Source organism: Globicephala melas, chromosome 12 (genome assembly GCF_963455315.2).
Source record: "Globicephala melas chromosome 12, mGloMel1.2, whole genome shotgun sequence".
NCBI lineage: Eukaryota > Metazoa > Chordata > Mammalia > Artiodactyla > Delphinidae > Globicephala > Globicephala melas.
The window spans coordinates 1,623,333-1,633,757 of record NC_083325.1 but is presented as its reverse complement, the minus strand read 5'-3'; the positions used below and the strand labels follow the sequence as shown (position 1 = coordinate 1,633,757).

At 44.2% G+C, this 10,425-nt stretch overlaps 1 long non-coding RNA gene across 2 annotated transcripts in view; it reads right to left on the bottom strand.

Moving 5' to 3' along the window:
* Positions 1-1,816: 1,816 nt before the first annotated feature.
* The window catches only part of LOC132598254 (uncharacterized), a 47,009-nt gene continuing 38,400 nt past the window's right edge, over positions 1,817-10,425 (bottom strand). Inside the window, exons 4-6 of one of the 2 annotated variants that reach the window (XR_009566274.1) lie at positions 9,156-9,229; positions 3,528-3,637; positions 1,817-3,410 (exon numbers count right to left, since the gene is read on the bottom strand). This is a non-coding gene — a long non-coding RNA (uncharacterized lncRNA). The remainder of the gene's footprint in view (positions 3,411-3,527; positions 3,638-9,155; positions 9,230-10,425) is intronic. The other variant, XR_009566275.1, reaches the window with a different exon arrangement.

The following is a 10,425-nucleotide window of genomic DNA, read 5'->3' as shown; positions in this document are numbered from 1 at the left end:
TCATGGCTTCTAATTCTCTTAAAAAGAGCCACGAGACCTGCAATGTTAATTACATTATGGGACAGAGTGGTGCAGTATTTAATAGAGATGGGTCCAAATTATGCATCGCAGGCTCCCGTCTGCAGAGTCATCTGGGGGTGTAGATTTGTCCTCACAACGAAGGCATCCTGCTCTCACGGCACCAGGGTTGTTAGTTTTTCACTTTGCAAATATATTTTTAACAAATGAAATACTAGCTAACATGACCAGAGTAATCAGAAGATGTGCAATTTGCCCTCCTCTGGCCCTGGCGGCAGGAAAAACAACCATGCTGGGCAGTAGCTGCTGGGCGCTTAGATGGAATATGGGGTGTAGATTTCATTCTGAAAGGAGCGTATTATAGGAAACGGTCGTTTCCTCTGAGTGTGATAAATCTAGTGGACAGCCTGCTCCAGACGTTTGTTTGATGGAAGAGTTTGCTATGCCTTACCCAGACACCACCCACATCAATCAGGGACCGCTTGATTTCTGTGTTCTTAAAGGAAGGACACAAAGGAGTTTTGTTTAGCGAAATTTATCAGGGAATACTGAGCTTTAGCCGCAAGAAAATCTTTTCCACTTCTCATTGCACACCCGGCTTCGGTGGACATGTGCCTTTGCTGACACAAAGGAATCAGATTACAGCAATCCGAGACCTATATTCCCTGTTGCTGTGCGAGCTGTACGGACAGTGGACTCTCCTCTCCACTTACCCAGAGCCTGCTGGGTCATGAGTGGTCAAATGTTTTGAGAGGGTCTTGGATTTTTCCAGGCTCATAGAACTCATTTAGTTTAATTCTGTTAAAGAAAAAAGACAACCCCTAGCACCACCTGAGTCCTAGGAGCATCTTAGAGACAGGAGACAATACGAATCAATACCAGCTAATTAATCGGCAGGCTTTTCTAGGTACAAACCTGTGAAACCAGAGCCAGGATGCTGGACTCTGCTGAGTTCGCGATCCCACCACCTCAGACCTTCTGAGTAACAGCAAACAAAGGGAGGGGACCACGGAGAATGGCTTTCCTGAAGCAGGGAGACCACTACCGTGGGAGAGGAAGCCCAGCATCTGAGACAGGGAGAGAAGGGAAGAGCAGCAGGAGAATTCCTGGAGGGATGGAAACAGTGGTCACAGTAAAGACAGAGCCTGGGGATTACAAGCCACTTTTAAGCCTATTCTGCATAGATTCCCGTGGCCCTTGGGAAAATCACAATAGTTTTATTTCACTTTATCTAAACTACAGAAACAGTTCATAAAAATATAGAAGTAGTAGAATTAAAGCAAAAGTACTCCTTAAATGACCTCCCTCAAATTCCAGGAACCTCCCCGGGGGTCACCTTCGTGATCAGGTTAGCACCTCTCCAGGCCTCCTCAGACGCTTGGGGGCTGGGGGGAGCGAAATCAAAAGCCAGCTTGTGCCCACGTGCTGAAACGGGTGCCCTAGCGTGAGGCTGCCACTGCCCGGAGGAAGTGACCCCTCTTCCAGTCCATCAAGGACAAGCAGGGGCTCGGGACTCTTCCAGGACCTCTGCTGTGCAGGTACACGCATTTATAGGATTCAGATACGGCACGCAGCTTTTTGTTAGGCACGTGGTTTTGTAACCTGCTTTTTAAACTTATTTATTTTTTCTTGCGGTTTTACTGAGACATCATTGGCATACAGCACCGTGTAAGTTTAAGGTGTACGGCATGATGACCTGACTTGCATATATCACGTAATAATGATCACAATAAGTGTAGTGAACATCCATCATCTCATATATTCGATATAAAATTAAAGAAACAGAAAAACATTTTTCCACGCGATGAGAACTCTTAGGGTTTCCTCTCTCAACAACTTTAATGTGTAACACGTATCAATATCAATGAATTCAGTAAAGTTGCAGGATGTGAAATTAGTATACAGAAATCTGTTGAGTTTCTATACGCTAACAACAAACTATCAGAAAGAGAAATTAAGAAAACAATGCCATTTACAATTGCATCCAAAAAAATAAAATAAAATACCTAGGAATGGATCTAACTAATGAGGTAAAAGACCTGTACTCCAAAAACTGTAAGACACTGATGAAAGAAATTGAAGATGACACAAACAGATGGAAAGATATACTGCGTTCACAGACTGGAAGAATTAATATTGTTAAAATGTCCACACTACCCAAGGCAATCTTCAGATTCAAAGCGATCCCTATCAAAATACCAATGGCATTTTTTCACAGAACTGGAACACGTAACTTGCGTTTTTAACACAAAAGTATATCTTGGAAGCTTGTCCAGGTCAATAAAATATAGGATGACCTCATCCTTTTACCTGCATTTTTTATATTGACCTATAACCAAGACTCCTCCCTGCCCAAAATCAATTTAGGCTGTTTCCAACATTTTTTTTTTTTTTTTTTTTTTTTTTGCGGTACGCGGGCCTCTCACCGTTTTGGCCTCTCCCGCTGCGGAGCACAGGCTCCGGACGCGCAGGCCCAGCAGCCATGGCTCACAGGCTCAGCCACTCCGCGGCATGTGGGATCTTCCCGGACCGGGGCACGAACCCGTGTCTCTCGCCTCGGCAGGCGGACTCTCAACCACTGCGCCACCAGGGAAGCCCATATTAAACTGTATTAAAATATAAAAATTGCTAGAAAGTCAGGCTCAAAGAAGAGAAGAATTTGAGGAATTCAATGACTTCTCACTTTCCTGCTGTGCTTCCTGTTAGCCTGAGCCTGAATGGAAGCAGTCAGTTATACGTTTCTCCTTCACAGAAAGTGAGAAACACAGATTTCCCAGGAAAACCAAAATTCTGGAAGAAGTTTCTGGTGTGGAAGTCCACAGCAACATTTTTATAGCAAATGTAATAGTGGGTAGTATGTATGGCTTTTATTTTTGGTGAAGACTTACAACAAAAGTTGAATCAGTTTAAAATCAAGCTAATGAAAATGATTCTGTTGTCCACTGAGCCACCTTCTGGTGACCCAATGCAAGACAGACCCAATTTTTTTTTTTCAGAGAAAAACAGGAGTGTGCCGTGGCCCACAAATATGACGGCGGCTTTCTAAAGGTCTGGTGAATTGTCCAGGTTCGCATCGTGCAAGCACTGCTTCTGGCTGCCACATGCAGACGAACAACGAGAAACTGCTGGGTGCGCCGTGAGTCCTCCGCACACACCTGCAGAGCTGAGTAAGAGCCGTCCCTCCAGGACGTAAACGGACCCTTGGTGGCGGCTAGGACAGAATGCTCTTTGGTGCATCCCGCCGGAGGCCACGCCCCCTTGCTGGGAAGCTCTCTGTCCCAGCCTGGAATTCGGGGAATGCTGCTGCTGATCGGGAGCACGGCGGCGTCTCACGAGTTTTAGCGTTATTTTGCTTTTCTTCTTCAGTGTCCCCAAAGCTCTTGGTCTGGGTCCTGGAGCAGAACACTTTTGTGATAAATTGACCTTAACTGAGCCAGTGTATGGGCTAAGTTAGATTAAAAGAGCCTTTGGCTGCCAACAAATCCATTTAGAGATTTAAAAATATTTACCTCTTGCTAAATATGACAAGCTCCGCACATTTAGTCAGAATGACGAATTTTTCTCAAGGAGCTGCAATCCGCTGGAATAGTGTCCACAGTATGAAATACAACCTAATATTCTAAAAGAAAAACATTGTGAGGCATTTATCATTCCATCCCCTGCCCCCACAAAAAAAAGAAAAACTTTTCCATCTTTGACTCATCACCTAGGTCCCAAGCTACTACTTAACGCAAACGTCTTGACAACATAGAGCACCCACTCTCAGCGGGTCCTAGCTATGCTGCACACTTCGGAAATTTTGATTGAAGTGCTGCCTTTTTATACATCTCATTTCTCATGGATAACAACTATGAGGATTCATTTTGGGATCAAAACAGAACATTTCGATGCTAGACTCGACACCATCACTGTCTGTAACTGCCAAAACAAAAACTGATGGGACGACAGATCATCTTGTTGAAAGGGCTTCGCTTCAGTGGTCTGGAACCTGCAAGCAATTTAGGCACACTGGCTGCCGGTTGCATCTAGTATCAGGGCATCATTCAAAACGATACAGACACATTAAATACGGCTTTTCTTTATGAAGTAAAGTCCATGAGCTCATTAGCCATGGACAGGCACTGGGTCTCACATAAGTAAGATCACTTTTAGTAGATTGAGGGCAAAACTATCTCATGATTAAAGGATCTTGTACAGGATACATTTGATTTTATTGGGTCGGCCAAAAAGTTCATTCAGGTTTTTCTGTAACATCTCCAACACTATTGGAAATAAATATTTGAAGGAGAAAATGGTACTTTATTATATCATTATTGCCAATTTACAGTCATGTTCGTTTTAATTCAGACTTTTCATCTTATTTACAGCTATTACAATAAAATCAAGCAAAGATTTCACAATAAGACACTATATACGTGGGCCACCTCTTCTTTTTACATACAAGTCAGCCAGGAGCACCGTTTCAAGCCAGACTTCCTGTGATTTAGTGACGGTAGAAGCGGGTATTTGTATTTCCACTAAGCAGATCTGTAAGGATGTTCGTTCATGCATCCCACAAACGCTGACTGAGTGCCACTTTCCTATGGGGACCGTGCACAAAGTTCCATTCGACTGACCAGGGGCAACATCACGCATTAGGGAACAGGGTTTCAGAAGCCCTCACCCTGGTTTTCTATCCCTCTGCCTTCAGGAAGTACTGGAGAGGCCCCAGCACCCAGGTTTCTTCTCTATTCCATTTCCCCATGCCCCAGAGAGAGAATCTGATTACAGAAACTAATTCAAGTTCTACTGTTATGCATATAAACGTGATTTTATATGCAGAGCTCAAGGTCCTAACACTTGATTTTCTCTCCCTGATCAGAAGACAACGACTCAAATAGTAACTAGGAAGGGACACTCCAGAAGCCAGGACCCAGGGTCTCTGCGGACTGGGGACAACCCACTGCCTCATCAAGGATATCCTTTCCCAGGAGAGCTTGGCTTTTGCTACGGGCTGAATTGTCTCCTCAAAATGCACATGTTGAAACCCTAACTCCCAGTATGACTCTTCCTTGGAGACAGGATCTTCAAGAGTTAATTCAGGTTAAATTAGGTCATAAGGGTGAAGCTCTGATCCACTGGCACTGTGGCCCGATAAAAAGAGGAAGAGAGAAATCTCTCTTCACCGTGACAGAACACAGCAACAGCCAGGAAGAGCATCCTCGCCAGAAGACGAGCCCTGTTGGAACCTCCACCCTGGACTTTTCCGCCTCCAGAAGAGTGAGAAGATAAATTGCTGTAGTTTGAGCCATCCAGACTACGGTATTTTGTTATCCAGTCCAAGCCGACTAAGACAGCTTTCATCAGGGGTTTTGTCAGAAGAAAGATAAAAATTTATTGTGAAACTGAAGGAGCCCTGGAGGAAGCTGGAATATTGTACAAAGTGTCCCAACCTGATAAATAATATTAGCTGTTATTTATCGAATAACTAAAGCCAGGCACCGTGCTTTGCGGGCACACGCACGTGCACGCACACGCACACACACACACACGCACACACGATCCACATTAGGTCCTCAAAGTAACCCTATCAGATTGATAGTATCTCCCCCATTATGCTAACTGATGAAATTGAGTCTCAGGAGTGCTGATCCACTTGCCAAAATGTACACAACTAGCGGGTCCAAACCCCCAAGGTCTGCCTTTCCAACCATTAACTTACAGCGATTCTAGGCAGAGCACCCGTCTTTGGGGTTACTTAAGGATGCCTTTTGTGCTCTATGCCTTCAAACCAATCAGAACCAGCCTGAGCCCAGGTCCCTGTCGAGCCCAGATGTGTCCATTTCAGTCAGTGTTGGGCCCTGGGAGGAGGAAAGCCCCTCAAATCGGGGTACGTAGGAAGCTGCAAACCCGACCTGCATATATTCTGTCTTTTCAATGTTCACCAACAAGATAAACTCCTGAATGGACTGTGGGGAAACCTCTGGGGACCCAGCACAGAAGCATCTGAAAGGAGTCACCAAATCATACCGTTATGGGTTTTGCCTTTTTCCAGCCTCTGTAATCATCACACTTCCATTGCCTGGAGGAAAAGCCCCCAAGCACAGAGTCCAGTGCAGAGAACCAGGGAACTCGCCCACTTAGCATCTCAGGAGCCACCTGCTCGCAGGCTCTGAGTGAGTCAAGCTGTCTTTCTGGGCAACAGCCTTTCTGTCCTGAAGCAACAGTGCATGGCTGGAAACTTAACACCATCCAGTTAATGCAAAGTATTTCCTCTGCCCCTAGCTGAGCCCGCTCTGAATATGTGCCAAAATAGCTATTTGCAGTGATTAAAAGTGAGACGCCCGCGCCGAGATTCCGTCGGGACCAGAGAGAAGCGCCTTTCCACCCTGGGCTCATCAACACTGGCGGAGGCTGGGTAAGGAGCCTGGTCAGGCGTGGAGCAGAGACCCGCAGAGCGGGGGCTCAAGAGCGTTGCTTCTGATTTGCCCACCAGATGCACGGGGTATGGAGAAGTCAAGCAGAGGGTTTTGTCATCTCGCTCTTTTCGAGGAGGGGCCAGAGACGAAACAAGCAAAATCCTAACTCTGTCTATTGTAAATGGACTTCATCTACTTTGGAAACAAAGCCAGTTCAAACTACTGTCACTGGCGTGTGAGCAAACCTAGACTCACCTGATTGCGGGCAGCAGCCCATGCTTACAACTATGGAACTCAAGGAAAACTTGTCCCCAAATGGTGCTGCCTCGGCTCTTCCCGGGAGCGTCCTAGACTCTCCACGGCCACAGGACCATAACTAGAAGGCACAGAGGGCAGCATGCGTCCTGTATTCCAGCCTAACTTTGTCGGGTCCTGACAACCTTAACATTGAAACCTGGGCTAGTCTTCCTGGAATAACCAATCTAATTCCGGGGAAAGGTTAACATCAGGCCAGAGCTGATCTTCTCATGGTAATACTTGAAAATGGAGTTAAGGAAAGTATGGGGCGTCGTGTCCGTCTTGTTCGCTGTGTACATTTTGTTTTCTGCAGGGAGGCACCTGAATTTGGGGAGCTGTGAGTTGTCACAGCTCTGTTTTACAACAATGTGAAAACGGTGGGAGACATGAGGTGGCTCCCACACTGTCATCCACGGCTGGTCCCCGTGTCCCACACCAACGAGGGCACGAAAGACCCAGGGCAACACCGTGCCGTGTGAGGCTGGAATGCCATGTGGACTGTGCTGGGCCCCTCTCTAAGGCGAAGTGCATGCTGTATGAGATGAATCCCTACTGCTTCTTCTTGAGTTACGTTGCCAGCTAGAGGGAACCCCTACTCACTGCAATGCCGCTGACCAGCTCTCCTTTCATCATGGCAACATCTGGGGGCCACATGAGCCACATTCATTCTATTTTGTGATTTAAGTTAGCCCAGAAATTGACTTAGAAATCCCAGGTAAGCTTGGTGTTCCTATTGACTTTGAACCTGCCTTATTTTCCCAGGAATCAAGGGGAGAGGCAGCCAGAAGGGCTGAGGATTTCCCAAATTTGATCCAATTCTCAGTCAAATGTTCAGAATCGAATAACACAGGGACTTCCCCAGTGGTCCAGTGGGTAAGACTGCACTCCCAATGCAGGGGGCCCAGGTTCAATCCCTGGTCAGGAAACTGGATCCCACATGCATGACACAACTAAGAAGTCCACAACCCCGTGTGCCTCAACTAAGACCCGGTGCAGCCTAAATAAATAAATAAATAAATATTTAAAAATAAATAAATAAATGATGACACAGAGAAGACCCACACAGGACCCTCTTTTTATTCATAGCAAGTTATGAATCTGTCCTCTTGGGCATTTTTACACTGTCATCATACACAGTAATCCTGGGAGTTACCACACAGTTATCTCTGAAATAAAAACTAGCACAACTGATGTTCACAGAAGCTGTGCACACTAAAGGGACTGAGCTCAAGCTTAGAAGAGCTGGTGGCTTCTCTCAAGAGGGAGCCCAGTCACAGCAAAGATAGTACATTTAATGTTACCCGACATCACCGTACACATTCTCACACCATAGGCTTCGTGAAAGTGGGGAGAAAACTACATGAGTCCTCAAAATGCGGCTGAGCGTATCTGTCAGCGTTCAGTCAGGAACATGGAAACCACTACTTTTGCTACTTGCCATGTCAGGGAAGCTGATTCACAGGAACCCAGTGGAAGGTCACCACAAACCTCATGCCCCAGCCGCCTGTGGGTCCACCTGCAGCCGCCAAAGGGCAGTAATGGTCTCCCTTTCTTTCCCAGCTTCCAAATAGCATTCAGGTGACTCTTACTGGCGAAATGTAGGCCAGAAATGTCAAAGGAACGTGGAAAATATCGTTTTCAGGTTTCTAGCCATTGGGACACAAGTTAGAGTTTAGAAGATTTGAGATGGTTCTAAGTATCAATGGACAACACCTAGCAAACTCAGAAAGACAAACCACCCCAGGAGGTATCTGCCTAAACGATATCATTGAAAGGTAAAGGTCTAGAGAGAGCGGCCAATTATAAAATGAACAAGATGATAATACAAAGCCTGGCAAGCAGGTAAACAACTAAAAGAAAGATAACGGAGGAAGGAAGGAAGGGAGAAAAAGAACAAAAGAAAAGTGAGGCGCTAAGAAGAACTCATTCTGGAAGAAAACATTACCCAGGGGAGGGTTATAAAACCTACAAACGCTTTAAGCTATACAAGAACTTAAGAATACAAACTCAATAAAACTTGAAGAATTCCAAATCTAGATGATCAAACAAAAGAATAAGATGAAAAGAAAAACAAAATCTTAGAGTGAAGAAAGAAGCTGAAATTACACGGCCAGCAGAGATTTAACTGTTGTATTAGCAAAAGCAAGTGTATAAATAGACTTGCCACAAACGCAATGACTGAAATTCAGGAGACGCCTAAGATAATCAGGGAAGGGAGAAGAGACATGGGGAAGCATCGGACGACAGACGCGGGGAATTTCAGACCTGGCATTTCAGGATAATGGAAAGCCTTATTTTCATCTCCCTCTCACTTACTTCCCCCAAAACACATGACATCTACAAGGAGGACAAATTCAGCATTTCTACAAAACTGAGAAAATGCAATCATCAAATTACCTGTAATTAGAAAAAAACAAAGGAAAGGAAACTGGGTGTTCTTACCGTAGCAGTCCTCTAGGTGTGAAGCGTGGAGAAGAGAAGCTTAAAAGACTTCGTATAAAACAGCAGAAGATCACCTTCAGAAGAGAAATTGCAAGAATAAATGCCCAAATAAGGAACCCAGACCAGAACTTCATAGTTTATAGCCTTATATGGAGAAAGGGACCAGAGGGGCAGCTTAGAGGAACTACTGCTTTTAGAAAGAATTAGATGCACACGGAGGGGATACACCTTGGAGAAGACCCAGTGAGAAAGGAGGAAATGAAAGGGAGAAATTGAGAATGTTTCAGAAATGAAAGACATGCCAACTCTTCCCTTCCTTACCCACCACCAACACCTCCATCCACAAAGCAGATGGCACAGAGGGGCACTGTCGGACTAGGAATCCTGTTCATGAAACGAGTAGAATAAAGAACAGCAGATCACCCTGGTGTAAAATGACTGCAATGTCTGGGAAATAAATACATACATACATTTAAAAAAACCTTTTCTGCTGATGAAAAGACTTGACCAAAAAACTCAACACAAGATTGAAGAAAACTGTAGTAAACAACTTCAGACTATATTAAATAGCCTCAGTCAAGAATCTGGGCCTGTGGTAAAATGTCTTCAATCAGAAATACAAAAGCAAAGAACAGAAACATACAGAAAAGCAGGAAGAAATGAAATGGGAGTTGATTAGATTCAGGAAATGAATAAAAGATAAAACAAAAGCATATAAAATTAAGATTAAATTGCAAGGTACCAATGAAGACATACTCAAATAAAAACTTAATAGAGGCATTAAGAAAGTTTTTAAAAAAAGAGAAATATGAGCTAAAAAGGAAATTAAAGTACCAGGAAGAAAGTGGACAGTAATGGAAGACAATGGAACAAGGCTGAATGTATATATAATAGTTGTCCTTGAGGAGAAAAACCAAAACAATTGAACAGAATATTTAAAACTATAAATCAAAAAAATCCCAGAAATAAAAGAGAAGTAACCCAACATATATTCTAGTAAAGGTATTAAACTTTAAAGATAAAGACAAAAACATTTTGTCTCCAGACAAAAAAAAGAAAGAAAGATACAGTAAGAAAGATGGGGAAAGGGAGGGAGGACAGAAGAAAGAGAAAAAAGAAAGAAAGGATTTATAAAGGCAGAGGAATCAGACTGAGATTTCTCAAAATAATATACAAAGAAAGGCAACAGGGGAGTATAATTTTCAAGAAACTTGAGGAATGAAAACCAAGGATATATATGCAGCCAAACTTCCCTGAAGGTAGTAAAGTT